Raw genomic sequence first — 14,151 nt, 5'->3', positions numbered from 1 at the left:
GATTGCTGAAAGTAACTCAAGAGGCATGAAGACAAAAGATTCTCTGTTATAATGAGCCAATAAAAATTAAAAAAAAAAATCAGCTTTTCTTTAAGCAGAACTCCAAACAGCTGTCTGATACAGACTCCTGCAGTGAATCTTTGTAGAGCCTAACTGGGAGTTTATGGATCGGCAGGAAATCTACCATGTAGCTCCTCTGAAACCCTACGCCGTAACCTGACGTGCATCTCCCTACAAATTTAATTACACGTCATATTCATGCAGTCTGCATCTAATGTGATTGGTCTGTTCAGTGTTGTCAATTTGTCCTGTGTATTTCTAGTGATGCAGTTTTTGAAGTTATCAGTGACGGTAACAATCATCATCTCAGTATAGGAATATTAATCATAGCGTCAGTGTAAGGACTCACAAATGTCTGCGGAAACTATCAGAATAGACAAATGTGATTGGCCCCAAACCCCCCCCCCAAAACTGACCACAACAAAGAGCCGGGATTGAGAGGGGAAAAAGTCCCGGCTTTTTATCCCACACAAACAGCCAACGTTGTAGCATTTATGCTTGTGTTGGTGCATTTTGTTTAAATTAGCTTGTGGCCACATCCAGGTGTTTTTATGTGTCCCGCGAGCCACAACAGAAAAAATATGTATAATGCCGGAACTGTTTTTTCCCTTGGAGTGGAGTGGATGCCCACTCTTTGTTGTGGTTGTTTTAGGGGGCTGCCTCAAGTTTGTTTCACTTCCTTGTGCATTCCCTCACATCCATTCTGGTAGATTTATCAATGTCCTTCCAGGAATATGCTGAGATTTGTGAGTCCTGATGGGGACTATTTAATGGAGCTGTCAGTAAAACACATATAAGAGTTTCAAACAAACTGACTTATATGCATTCACGACAATTCTCACCGCACACATTCTCTGTCTATATATGACCCCCCTGCACTGCAAGCTGTTTGTTTTCGTTTTTATGCCCCACCCCACCCCCCCTTTTTCAATTCATTCACCTCTCATTAGTGCATGGGGATCTGCACATCCCGAGAGCCGCTGGCAGTCCCCTCAAAGGCCTTCCTCAAACCATAGCCTCAATTCATGCTCAAGCAATCTACCTTTATCAGAACACACTGTTAACAATCACACAGAGAAGCCTCAAACTAAGCTTTAACTAATTTTAATGCACGCAATTTAATGCAATTTAATGCACGCCCAAACATTGATAAATTTCAGAAAAATCACACCGTTATATTTTACACTGTTGACTGTTTCCAAATGTAGCACATGGGGGGGGAAGCGTTCTTCAGACAGAGGATAGAAAATGCAGGTGGAAGTATGTGTGAGTTTATTAGTGATATTATTCAAAACCATGGACTACACATCCTGCAAACTTTGTACTAAGGAACCGCTAAGTTAAAAAACTGGCTAATGTCCATTTCAGCTGTCCATTTCAGACACAGCTGAAGTGGACGTGCGGTCTCACATGCCCTTCTGCTGGGTGATGTTCAGAAAAGGTCAGGGCAGCAGTGCATGTGTGAAAAAAGCATTAGACAGACAGAAAGAGGTAAAAAAAAAAAAAAAAAAAAAGACACACTCCAAAATTTATAAATAGCAAGGTGAAAGGTCATAAGTTGCTGCTTTTAATATATATCAACATGTGCCACAACCTGAGGGACCGGGAATGACACACAACAACGCAGGCATGCAGGCACATCCGCACACACACACCTCACAGGCCTGCTGCACATTATCAGTGTATGAATCTATAATGTTAAGATCTCAGTTTTCTGTGGACTATTGTCTAAATTGTTTTTTGCTCGGTAATATTACTTATTTAAAAGTGTCATGTAATAAAGGCGCATTGAAGCGATATAAGAAGAGCGAGCGAGAGAGAGAGAGAGAGAGGGAGGCGGAACTTAGAGTCTCACTTAGTGACGGTAACTCTCTCTCTGGCTCACTCTCTCCCTCTCACCCCGTCTGTGTGTGCATGTGTGTGTTTGGGTGTGTGTGTGTCTCAGTCTGCCGGCTGTTGTCGCTGTGCTCACACGGTTTGGTACTTTCACAGCCACTGTACTATCTGTCCGAGTATTTTTCGCGGAGGTTGAATGAAATGTAACGAGTTTTTGTCCCCCTATCTGGATAGTCTCCTTTTTTGGGAACTGACTCCAAGACTCCGGGAACCTAAACGTGAGTACAGCATCGCATCTTTTAATGACAAGCGTCTTTACCGCTGTATTTGCTCTTTGCTTTAAATGCAAGTGAAACTGTCCTCTGCAACAGAAAAGTAGAACTGAGCTCGGTTGTTGAGGATTTTTCCTGATAGATCATTAGATCACTGTTTTCACATCTTGTAACAGACATCGCGACAGGGTTTAGCCGTCTGCATTAAATGGTGATATAAAACAACCCCAGAATTATTGATGCACATAAATAAAAAAAGGGAGACTTTACTATTGATATTCACGGTTTTTTCTGTTTCCCTTTATTGTCAACTTCTCAACGTCCCATCCACTCTGGGTGTTATTTTTTGTGCTCCCATTAACCTGTTGTCAAATTGCATTACTGTAGCAGCGGGAAATCAGCTGAGCTGGCACCACTGACATTGCGGTACAGCAGGCACTAGTGTCCCTGCCACAGCTCCGGGGGTAATGAGTGCACACAATTAATAAATTATCAGATTGAACGATTAAATCAGCTGCTTGTGTCACTGAATCTCTCCAGCTCCATATTACTCTGGGAGCGACCATGCACTGTTTGTGATGTTGCAGAGCCAGCTTGGGCACTGTCAAGAACCGTTCTGAGTGCAGTTTATCGTGTGCTGAAGCAGACTGGGAGCGTTCTGTAATGAGTTTATGAACTTTAAAGGGGGATGCCTGTACTAGTAAAGCGCGTAGCTCATTTATCACCCCTAGCAGAAAATGTCTCAGTAGTGCATAAATGAATAATAATATTGTCCTTTTTCACTTTAAAAAGGACAATGGAGAGTCTGCATTAGTTTGCATTACAGTACCAAAGCCTGCTGTTCAAATGACAAAAATCACATAAAGGTTACATCTAATCCAAACAAACTGCTTCTAACAGAGAAAATAGTAGATTGGTCCTTAATTCATGCATTCTTCTGCCTACTTAGGATCTTTACTTTACAGGGAAAAGTGTGTTGAGGAGACTGCTGTGTTATATAAATAGACTTCAATTAAACTGAATTGAATCTGTCAGATGCGGAAGATAACAAAAGATAAAAAAACATAAAAGTGTCAGAGTCAGAGGTGATCTGAGTACAGCGTGCTGTAGTTTCACCTTTGAGTGTCAGTCTGAAATTCACTGCTTATAATTCTTATCATTTAAAAGAAGAATTTGAGGATTTAGTCACTAATCAATAATCTTCCACTTATTGTAGTGTATCTTAGAAAGGACAAGAAGCTATGAAAACTATGAGGATGAATGACCAATGATGAATTATTGATTTATGCTAAGCGTGATGAATGATCTTCACATGCGGTGATTTTCTCGCTCTCAGTTTCTGAAAGGCATCGCTACTTTGTTTTTAATTGAACATTTCGAGAGTACAAACAAGCGGCTATATACATTTACAAAAATATATGTGTATAAAAATCTACAATGACTTCTGCACTTTCATTAGCTTTCATCAGCTGAGCCACCTCAGGCAGAGAGAGGGAGAGATAGACTCAGGGACAGTGATCTCAGAGAAAATGTCATGCTTCACTAGGATGCGGGAAGATGTTTCGATGGACCTTAATGGTCTTTTTTATTCGAAAATCGAAACCATGAATCCTCTCTTCCTCCTGAAGAATTCCTGTTTTCTACTTCTACAGTTGTAATGTTAAAATCAATAGAATCTCATCTTCTTCTCCCCTGTGTCTGCACCGCCCCCCCTCCCCTGTTTTCTATTTCCTCGGTGAAGATGGATACAGTCAGCCTGTCCCTCTCTTTCACGTATTTCATCTTTCCCTCTTTTTCCTTTCCTGATTTCCTGCTTTACTGGCTCATTAACCTAAGGTGTATTACAAAGCAGTGAGTGGGAAATTACATTTATTTTTTTTAAATGATCCATTAAATTTAAATGCAATTCTGCCTCATTTCTGTATTGGTGCATGATTTAAAACATTACAAGTAAACATCCCCTCCTCATTCTTGACCCCTGTCACCTCACTGGAAAGATAATCTGTGCAGTTTTAGCTCCGACCTTCAAGGCAGATGGATGACTGTGGTTAGCCGAGCGCCAGCTTTACTTACCTGAAGTTCCTTTTTCCACCACTTCACGCTCTCTCCTTTCACCCTCAGTCCAGATGGATCTCTCCTCTCCTTCCTTCTTCAAGGTTTCCCTTAGAAGTCCGATTTTGATGTGACCTTTAAAAACACTCTGAACAAAAACCCACTTACATCTGACTTTTGTCTTCAGTGTGAAATTGTATAATAGGGATTCAGTCCGGGTCAAATGACTCTGCAGCTGTCGCAGATATTAGCGGTTCCAGCTCAGATCAGCAATGATAGAAACATGACACCCAGGTTTTGACCCCCTTTCACGCTGTGATGGGTGTTGATGTTATCATTCTGCCTTAACTTATCCAACTCTGTCATCTCAGCCCCAAATTCCATCAGTCTCCATTATTAAAGCAGCAGTCTAAGCAGCAGTTTAGTCAGCACTGAAGCTGAAAGTAAAAAAACACCAAAAAAGTAACCACAGTAACACGATCAGTGGACTCTATGTGGCTCAGTAGAGTTTACTGATCTTGTTTTCAGTTTGTTTGTGAGGTTAAAAAACACACACAGCTGAAAAACAACCATCTAGCTCATCTTGTGAATATCTTTTACAAATTAAAAAAAGCATATATGGCACACCTGTCAGTGCACGTGTGACAAGTGTGCTGTAGTTTTTATGATTGCCAACAATATACAGTCCACTGGATGGATTAAGATTGGCACAAACACAGTGTTTGGTGCTTTTAGAGGTGCTTAGAGTATGGGCCAATCTTCACTTTTCCAACAACTCTAGCAAGTCACAGCTTTCACTCATCCTGTGTAAAAACTCAAAAGAGGATTAAGAAAATTGGATTAGGAAATGTGATTCAAGTAAAGGTGATGTGACACGAAGAGCTGAGAAATGAGTAGACAGGACAGAGTTTTTAAAGGACAGGAGAAACAAAACTGAGATTAAAGTAGGTGAGGTCAAAGGGACAGGAAAGTGGAAGATGGATGTTAGGATGAGGACAGAAGGATAAAAAAAGAACTTCAGAGGAGGGTTAATGTGAACGAGATAGCAGTGAAGGTGTAATTGGTCTCCAGAGGAGCTCTGATAAGCAGCACTTAAGAGCCTTTGTGGTTAAGTAATCACAGTGATTAACGGCTACAGCGCTGCAGAACGACACTAACAAGTAGCCTGACTGTAGGATCGACACCCACCGTGGTACATTATCACATTATACTGAAACATAACAGTGTTGTGGTGTGGTTCCCTCCCCAGTTTTTTGCAATTTTCTGAAAAGACTTAGACTTAGACTGCATTTAAATCTTCACTTCAGATCCACGCAGGATCTGAAGTGAAGATTTAAATGCAGCTTTACATCAGAACTCTTTTCTATCTGAGTTTGTGGATCATTACAGAATTGCTTGGTCATTGCTTCATACTTCATTTTATATTTACATATTATGTGTTAACTATCTTGGTACAACATCTTCTCTGGTTTCTTTGGTCCCACACTTACTGCTTCTTCACACATGCACAGAGAAGAGGAAGTTTGTTCTGCTCCACCAGCATTTGACAGCATTTGTCTGCAGTGCTTGTGTGGCAGATTAGAAGTGTGTTTCCATGCAATGTCATTATCCTGTGAATAGCTTTTAGCGCATCCAACTGAACAACTACCCACCATTATGGGCCAGTTATGTGTTGGTTATTTTTACAAATGGGGTAAAATTAACTGGCAGGCAGTGGAATAACGCCTTACTTTATTCCTCTAAAGGTGGGCGTTTCCTCTAATGATACAACATCACATGAAAACTGTTAATATAGTCAGTGTGCAGCTTACATACTAAAATGAGGTAAAAGATCATTAATGATGAGACCAACAGTTTGAAAACTTATGTGTCTTGTTATTTAGAAACCAGAAAGGTCAAGATTTTTTACCCTCTATTAATGTCACGGTCCTGTGTCAGTGACCCAGTGTTTTGTGTTATTGTTAATCTTTGATTTCATCATGGTTCATCATTTTTGTTTATGGTTCTGTATTTCTAGCTCTCGAGTTCTTCTTTGTTTTGTGATTTCTATTTCTTGGGTTTTGTTCCTGTGGCCCTCATGTTTAGTGCAGGTTTAGTTCTGTCTTCATGTTTATTTTCTTGCTCCCCAGTAAGTCATGTGTCATGTCACAGTTTGTCTCTGTGCTCTGTGTTCCCTCTGTTCAGTGTCAAGTGCATACCTGTTGTGTGTTTCCTGTTTTATTTTGATAGTCCCTGTCCTGTGTGCAGTGTGCCTGGTTTTGCTTCCCTTGTCTCGTTAGGTCTGATTTGTCCCAGTTGTGTTACCACCTGTTCCCCATCCTCTCGTTGCCCTCATCATGTTGTGTTTTTCCTCTGTGCTGCTGGTAATGTTCTGGTTCTCTGTTTCCTGGTTTTGGTTTCTAGTTTCTCAGTTTTCCAGTTTAAGCTTAAGTTTTGAGTTTCTAGTTTAGCTTTCTTGTATTTCATACTCGAATGTTCTCCAGCAATAAAGCTGACGCTTTTAGTTAATCATTCTGTCTCCGAGTCCTGCGTTGGCGTCCTAGATCCTGCCTGCCACACAGCAAACTGACAATTAACCTGATTTTTTATATGGGCTTATATACTGATGGGGTGGTCTAGTTATTGAATAGGGGGTATGCATACATGCAAAGGTTTTACAGTGTGTAACTATGATTCTTGGTGTGTATAAAGATTTAAAACATGTCACATTTGACCTCTGACCTCTCCTTCAAGGCCAATATCTTTAAAGAAAGTCTTGCCAAGAGAGAGTGACTGAGCTGCCTAGTTAGTTAAAAATGTACTGAATAGAATATTATATAATAAATAAATACTGATGATCCATTACCTAGTCTAAATAATGTTTGTGTAATCAAAATAAATGTGTCATGCTAGGCTAAAGTAAATACTTCCCAGAGAGCGAGCTCTCTTGCACTCTCTCTTACGCTACTACTTGGATATTTGTATTTTATACCTTTGTTAGCTGTTTTAATGCTCTGTGTATCTGGTGTGCAGATGCAATTTAGGAAGTAGCTAAATCTGTTACAAAGCATCTTTTCTCCCATGGGATCAATTGGGACAAAGACTAAAACTACAACTAAAGTATAAGTGATGCATTTTGTGCTGTTTGATCAACACTTAAACCAACATTATTATACAGACAATAACATCAAAAACTTTTTAGAACACAGACAATAACATGTGAGTTTGTTTACTGACCACGATGTACAGACTGAACATTTTCGGTTAGATAGATAGCAACCTGTGGGTTCACAGCGTGCCTAATTGGACGATTGTTCTGGAGACGGCATGTGCCACAATCCTGGTTTTTAATTAGGGGGGTGACTCGTAAACGAGTGTGCGTGATAGTGCTTTGAGTCACACCTACAAATCCACCAACTCTCACCCACGCTGAGAACGGTCCGGTGCCACGTGTCGCGACTTGTTTAATTGGAACTCCCTGTGCAGAGTTTTGTTTTTGTGCCAGTGCGATTTGCTGCGCTTGCTTTTGCTCATTTGGAGGAGCAACAACACCTATGACCAATTTACGCTTTGTTGGTTGTCAAGATAATTATTTGTCTGTTTTTTCACAGCGTATCGGAAATATCAATATATCTTTAAGCAATAGAGGATTTCTAAAATAAACGATATTTTAAATATTAGCTCGTCCAACATGGTTTGCCATTTTACTGCCTCATTACTTCATCAACTGAGTGAGATGAATTAGATGCAGCCCATTATTTTCAAATTATGACGATAAGGGAAAACATTTAATAACCCTTAACATAATTAGATGCTGGACAAGAATGAATATGGTTATCAAGTTTTGTGTTAGAGTTACAGAATTTCACTGTTTCGGAAATCTATGCAACAAAAAAAGAAAAGACAAAAGAAAACGAGAGACAAAACTATATTTGCCGTTCTTATTGGTGCTGTCTTGTTCCTTTTAAACCCTGTTTGTGGTGAGACTGGTCTTGTAGCCCTGGGTAAATATGAATAACTCGAATAACCACTGACGTTAAACCTCGTGTGACTGGCCTGGTGTGTTCCCAGCTGCTTTAAGAACAGTACCAGAGAATATTGCATGACTTGCATCTCCATAACAAAACATTTGTTGTTAGAAGGTGGTTACAGTGAGGGATCCATCTTGTATTAATAAAAATGCAGTTTTCCTTTGCACCACAGTTGAAATCCACACAAATGAGACTTATAATAGGTTCTATAGTGTTCGTATTTTTTACATAATAAATTCAGATCCCCACTTTTTCCACACTAAACTCTGGTTATGGTTGTTGCAATGGTCACTGCTTGTATGACTTGTGAAATCAACACAGTGTCACAACTCACAACTACAGTCTTTTTGGAAACAAGAAGTGTTTCATAGAGTTTTTAGTACTCTGCAGAATACCTAATCTTTTCCATGTGTTGCAATAATTTCCATTTGTGCCATTTGGCAATGATTTTGTTCCTGCATTTATGAATTGCAGAGACATCTGGAGAGACAGACCAGCTTGCAAACCCATCCCTTGTGCAGGTTACAAAAATTTGAACATATAGAGCACGGTGATACAAAAAGGCAAGAATAACAACACAACACAACACTCTGACATAGTTTGAAAAACCTGTTCGGGAAGGCCAATGTTTGAGTAATGATAACTTACCCATAACCCTAACCCCTAACGCTGACCCTGCATTGGGTAAACAAAGGTCTAACTTGGATAAATAAATACATTTTCAAGGCCACATACAATTTCATGTTTGTCTGGCCAAACAATGACCATGAGGGCATCAGGGCAATGCTTTGGCCAGTCAAAAATCCAGAGATTGCAATTGCAGTTATAGAAAAACATGCTGTTATTTAAATTTTTCAAAGAAGAAAATAATTTTTAGGCCTTAAAATGCATTATACTATTTAGACTGGATTTCCTGGTTCCTGTTACATTTCATCAGAAGCTACTGGCATCTCAGATAACCTCAAGCTGTCTTTAGTATTTTTGTCCTTATTTGCTTTATACATAAATGCTGTTTGCTTTAGTTTTAGCTGCTTGGTTAGGGTTTGGGAAAGATCAGGGTTTGGCTTTTTTTATTCTGCATGTTTAAAAATTATGCTATCTTCTACATTACAGACCAAAAGGAACTAATGGGTCACGGACAAGTGTACATAAGTGGAAAGAATGGGATTAGACCTGTGTTACAGTACTGATGTTAAAGGACACATTGTGGATATCTCTGACATACAAAGGGTTTTAGCAGAATGGCAGTGTCTTGATTGTTGTGCAAATGACAATAATTTTATCTGCCAGCACCTCAAACAGAAACCCAGCACACACAAACCACTGTCCTGTTTAAAACTGTGTTGTGTTTTGTGGTGTTGTGTTGTGTCTCCACCCATTTCCACTTAGTGAGGTTGTTCCAGATCACACGTTACTGAGTGGTAGTTCAAGTTTGTGGCTCCTTTTTTTAAAAATGCAATAAAAGACACCGTGGTATGTACATATTTTCCTTCCTGGAACATTTCCGTGTGAGTTTAGTAACGTAATGCAATGGCGCGCATCTCTGTGTGTCGATAACCCACACACCGAGAGGGAAATTTAAACAGAAGAGAGGACAAAGGGAAACGGAGGAGGGACGCACATACACAGAGTTTCGATGTGTGTGTTTGTGTCTGACGACACTTCTAAATGAACCAGGTGTGCTGAGGTCACTGCTGTCTGTCAGTAAACACTGTTAGCCCTGTTAGGCAGACACACACACCTTCACACACATAGCAATGTTTCCGCTGAGCAGACAGCAGCACCTGTGGCGAGCATTAGAGCAGTTTCAGATGGTCGACAACCATCTAACCATCACTCCGTTTGCCCTTTTTATTCCCATTAAATGTCGAGCTCTCTATCCACTTGCTTCTCTTCTACAATATCAGTGCCACCTCTATTTCTCCTCCATTGTGTTTATCTCCTTTTTCCCTCTCAGGTAACTTTTTCCGCTCTTTCTTCTTGTTCATCTTCAGCCTCCTGCATCTCTTCTATCGCTCTATCTCTGTCGTTTGTCTGAAAAACATTACCAAAAACTCTTTTTCTAACCATTTAGCCGTACCCACTTTCTATCTCTCTTAGTATCTCTTTATCTTTTTCCTCTTCTCCTGTCTCCCCCTTCCAGTTTATTCAGCTACTTGTCTTTCATTTTCTATTCATCAATAGTTTTCTTCTTACCCATTCTTCATCTTTTTCTTCATGTTTCTTAATCAGTAACTCATATGGTCCTGACTTTCAGCAGTTTTGTTACCTGGTGTACTGTTAGCATTTACAATTCCAGTGATAAAACCACGATGTCTACTTAAAGACTCTATGGTGGAATCAGTTAAAGATGCTCAAAGTGAATCTTTGTAACAATAGACAATCTTATGATGTCAGAAAAATTAAAGTGTGAGTTTCCAGGAAAGGAGAAGCTATCCCTCTCTGAGTCACTTTGTTTCTTTCTCATTTTCCCCTGTCTCTCCAAGGTTCCTCATCAGGTCTGTGGCTATTGATTGTTTTAATAATAGATTACCAAAGATGGTCAGATGGAACTCTAATGATACTTGAGGAAAAAAAGTAGACTGTAGCCAGTTTACAAAAACAGAAAGAGGCCCAGAGATCAAAATGGATGAATGATGTGCCTATATGGACAGGTTTAGGTTTCAGTTTGTGGGAGGAAGGCTTGTGCATGAGCATGCTCTCATTTTGTTGTACAATATGAATGCAAAATGCATGTGCCTCTTAATACTTTGATTTTAAATGTTTAGTTAATGGTGTTTTTTTTAAAATAATTTGAACAAAACCAATTTTTAGCATTGATTAGTATCTGAGAGTTGATTTTTGGCAACCCTAATCGTTACGGCTCCAGCAGGTTTCGCGTTGTGTAGGTGTGTCCCGAGGAGCCAGTGGACAGCTGGCTTCATCCAGCAATCAGCCACCCAGCAGTATATAACCTTGTGAAGAGCTTCTCAGTCAGTGTTAGGACTAGTCTGGTGACGTTTAGTGGCATATTCTGCTTATTTTTACTAAGCTTGGTGGTTTCTTTGGGCTGCTAGTGAGTAGCAGGTATTTGCTGGCAGCAGAAGCATACCCTTTAATTTGGTTAACCATCTCTTTTGCCTATCGTTAGGATATTTTAGTTTGTGGATGGCTTTTGTTTAGTTGAAATAGTGGTGTTCCCGTATTGTTGTTCTTTTTAATAAAAATCTGTATTTAAACAATTTGCTCTGTTTGGCTTTGTCTTTTCCTCCTCTCATCCTGTAGCTTTATTCTTGAGGACGGAACAATAATGATAAATTACAGAGTGCTCACTTGCTATCAGTAGCTCTATTTCCAGAAACGCTCAGATCACAACTGACCTCAGAGCAGTGAAAGCAAAAGCTAGCAGTAGCTAGTCCAGCATGCTGGTCTCCAAACAGTGCCTGACGAAGACCAGGGATTTATTCACAATGTGAATAAGGCAAGAAGAGTTAAGCCGGTTTCCAGGAACAACAGGCAACTCCAGCAACAAGATGGCAGATGCTCGTGTTAGATTTCACTGGATATAACACAACAAGCAGGGCTTGCCTTGCTTGCCCTGTTGAAATACCATCCACTCTATCGATGATATGTCTGCTGGCTAATGATTTGTCAATCACAAGAATATGTGGTGTCATAGTAAATGTGCCCCTTTTCATTATATCTGGTTTAAAACACTAAGGTTATGATACAAGACTTCACAAACCAGTGAGTGAAGTCATGCTAGCTATTTCTATATGTATATCTTTTATATCGTCAGTGGATGGAGCTTTTAAGTTCAAACTTTTATTGTAGTAAGAACCAAATCTGGGTGTTCTTCATGTAGGGAACTTCAGTTATATTAATAACTTGAAGGTGGTTCTAAATTTATAATATGATGTAAGTTACTTTTAACCCTCATGTCCCTATGCTTCATTATTGACTTGGTATGGACATCTTTCCCAGCGTTTCAGTTCATTTTTTAATTGACTCCAACCAATATATCTAGCTTTCTAGATATTTAGATATGACATTTATAACGGCCAGTAAGTGAAAATTTAAAAAGTAAGAAAGAGATTAGAGAAACACGTTTCAACCATGTTATGAGAGTTGATCCTGCGTTGTTTGTCCATCATTAAAAACTGCAACTTTCCTGTTGGCAGTGAGTGTTTAGAAAACTACAATAACAACAATTAGCTGATCTGAGTCAGCTAGAGCATCAACAAGTAACTCACAACTTGCTGTAACTGTAAAACAAGTTTATTTTTAACCTGCACTTATATATTATTTAGTAAGGACTCAGAAATAACCACACATGACATAAACTTTATGTCTTTGGCAGCAGGTTGTCTAATTTTATGTCATCTACTTAGATCTGAGAAAAAAAAAAGTTCTTTTAAAGACTTCACTCAACACCATTAACATCAATAGAATTAACCAATCAGATGAGATGAGGCACAACAGGAAGTGCCTCAGGAAATAACCGCATGCTGGCAGCCCACCAATGTTGGCAAACACATAGATATCGAAACTCGTGTAGACCTTCACTGACATTATGCTTTCCCCCAAACACTCGTTAACCATAACTTTTACTCAACTTTTATATTAACTTATTTAAATATCAGTTCACCACTGTGACACAGGTCAGTGTGTCTTCATTCTCCATGTCTAAAACCTTGGTCCTCGTAATATACAAATGCAACTAAATCTTGATACAGTTTAAAAATTTAAAGTTGTCTGAATCTGTCAGATAAAGTTTGGGATTTAGAAAGTGTATGGTTGATAATGCTTATTGCAAATAATTTATTTCTATAATCATATATTTAGTCATTTATGTCCTCTATATGGCATTATTTAAAAATTTTGTTTACATAGAGAGGCATGGCTTCCAAACTAAGGCCCCTTTGTGTGTGTGTGCGTCTGTGTATTGTAAGCCAGCCATATCTGTCATCACTCACATACTCACTCATTTACACACCCACACATACTCTCGACTCAACAGAAATTCAGACAGTCACACATTTGTGAGTGTGTATTTCACACACACACACACACACGTCTGCTTTTCTATTCTCGTGGGGACATCCCATTGACATAATGCTTTCCCTAGTCGCTTACCCTAACTCTAACCATCAAAAATAAATGCCTAACCCTAACCCTAAACCTAACCATAACCCAATTGTATCCCTGACACTAAAACTACATTTTGAGCGTGAAAAATGCCTTCAACCCTGTGGGAACCCGTACACACACACACACACACACACACACACACACACACACACACACACACACACACACACACACCAGGCCTCAGTGGGATTAGTCTGACAGGCTGCCTCAGAAATGAGTGGAGGTTTTCTGCAGCCTGTTATTAAAACTGCTGACACCTCCACATCCAGACCTCCACTGGAATATCATTTGTCTGAGGTACACTGAGCAGTCAAGGACTTAGTTTACAGATCATCATGTCACACCAGCACAGTGCAAAACACTCCCAGCATACTGCAGCATACTGCTGTGTAGAAAAGGTGCCTGTTTCCATACTGTTGTGGCATAAATATTTTTTACCAGTATAAAAGCACATCATCTAATTCAGATGGCGGTTGATAAGTTCCTGCAATGGCTCTACAATTATCCCCGATGCATCTGAGTGTATGTGTGACAGAACGTGTTAAAAAGCATTAAGTAGTGTGTGTAGGGATCAATGTGGCTTGCAGTGCTTTGAGCGCTCATTGAGCGTTGAAAAGCACAATATAAGTTCTAGTCCAGTTAAGCTGTCCTGGAAAACAGAGATATGTTTGTGTAAATCTATTTGTTAATATATGGATGGATAGTATTCTGTATTAACTGGATGGATAGGAGAGTGAGATGAAACTGAGATGAAAAACAGCCATAGTGAGCTTGCCAGTGTGTCAGACGTA

The 14,151-nt window shown here is 39.6% G+C and overlaps 1 protein-coding gene across 1 annotated transcript in view; it reads left to right on the top strand.

The window, feature by feature from the left end:
* The first annotated feature begins 1,967 nt into the window (after window positions 1–1,967).
* gpr4 (G protein-coupled receptor 4) overlaps window positions 1,968–14,151 on the top strand; it is a 48,654-nt gene continuing 36,470 nt past the window's right edge. The window contains exon 1 of the mRNA XM_031739900.2: window positions 1,968–2,174. The gene's annotated coding sequence lies outside the window, so the exon portion shown is untranslated. The remainder of the gene's footprint in view (window positions 2,175–14,151) is intronic.

This window comes from Oreochromis aureus, linkage group 14 (genome assembly GCF_013358895.1).
Source record: "Oreochromis aureus strain Israel breed Guangdong linkage group 14, ZZ_aureus, whole genome shotgun sequence".
In the NCBI taxonomy this organism is placed as follows: Eukaryota; Metazoa; Chordata; class Actinopteri; order Cichliformes; family Cichlidae; genus Oreochromis; species Oreochromis aureus.
This window is presented reverse-complemented; position numbering and strand designations above follow the sequence as displayed.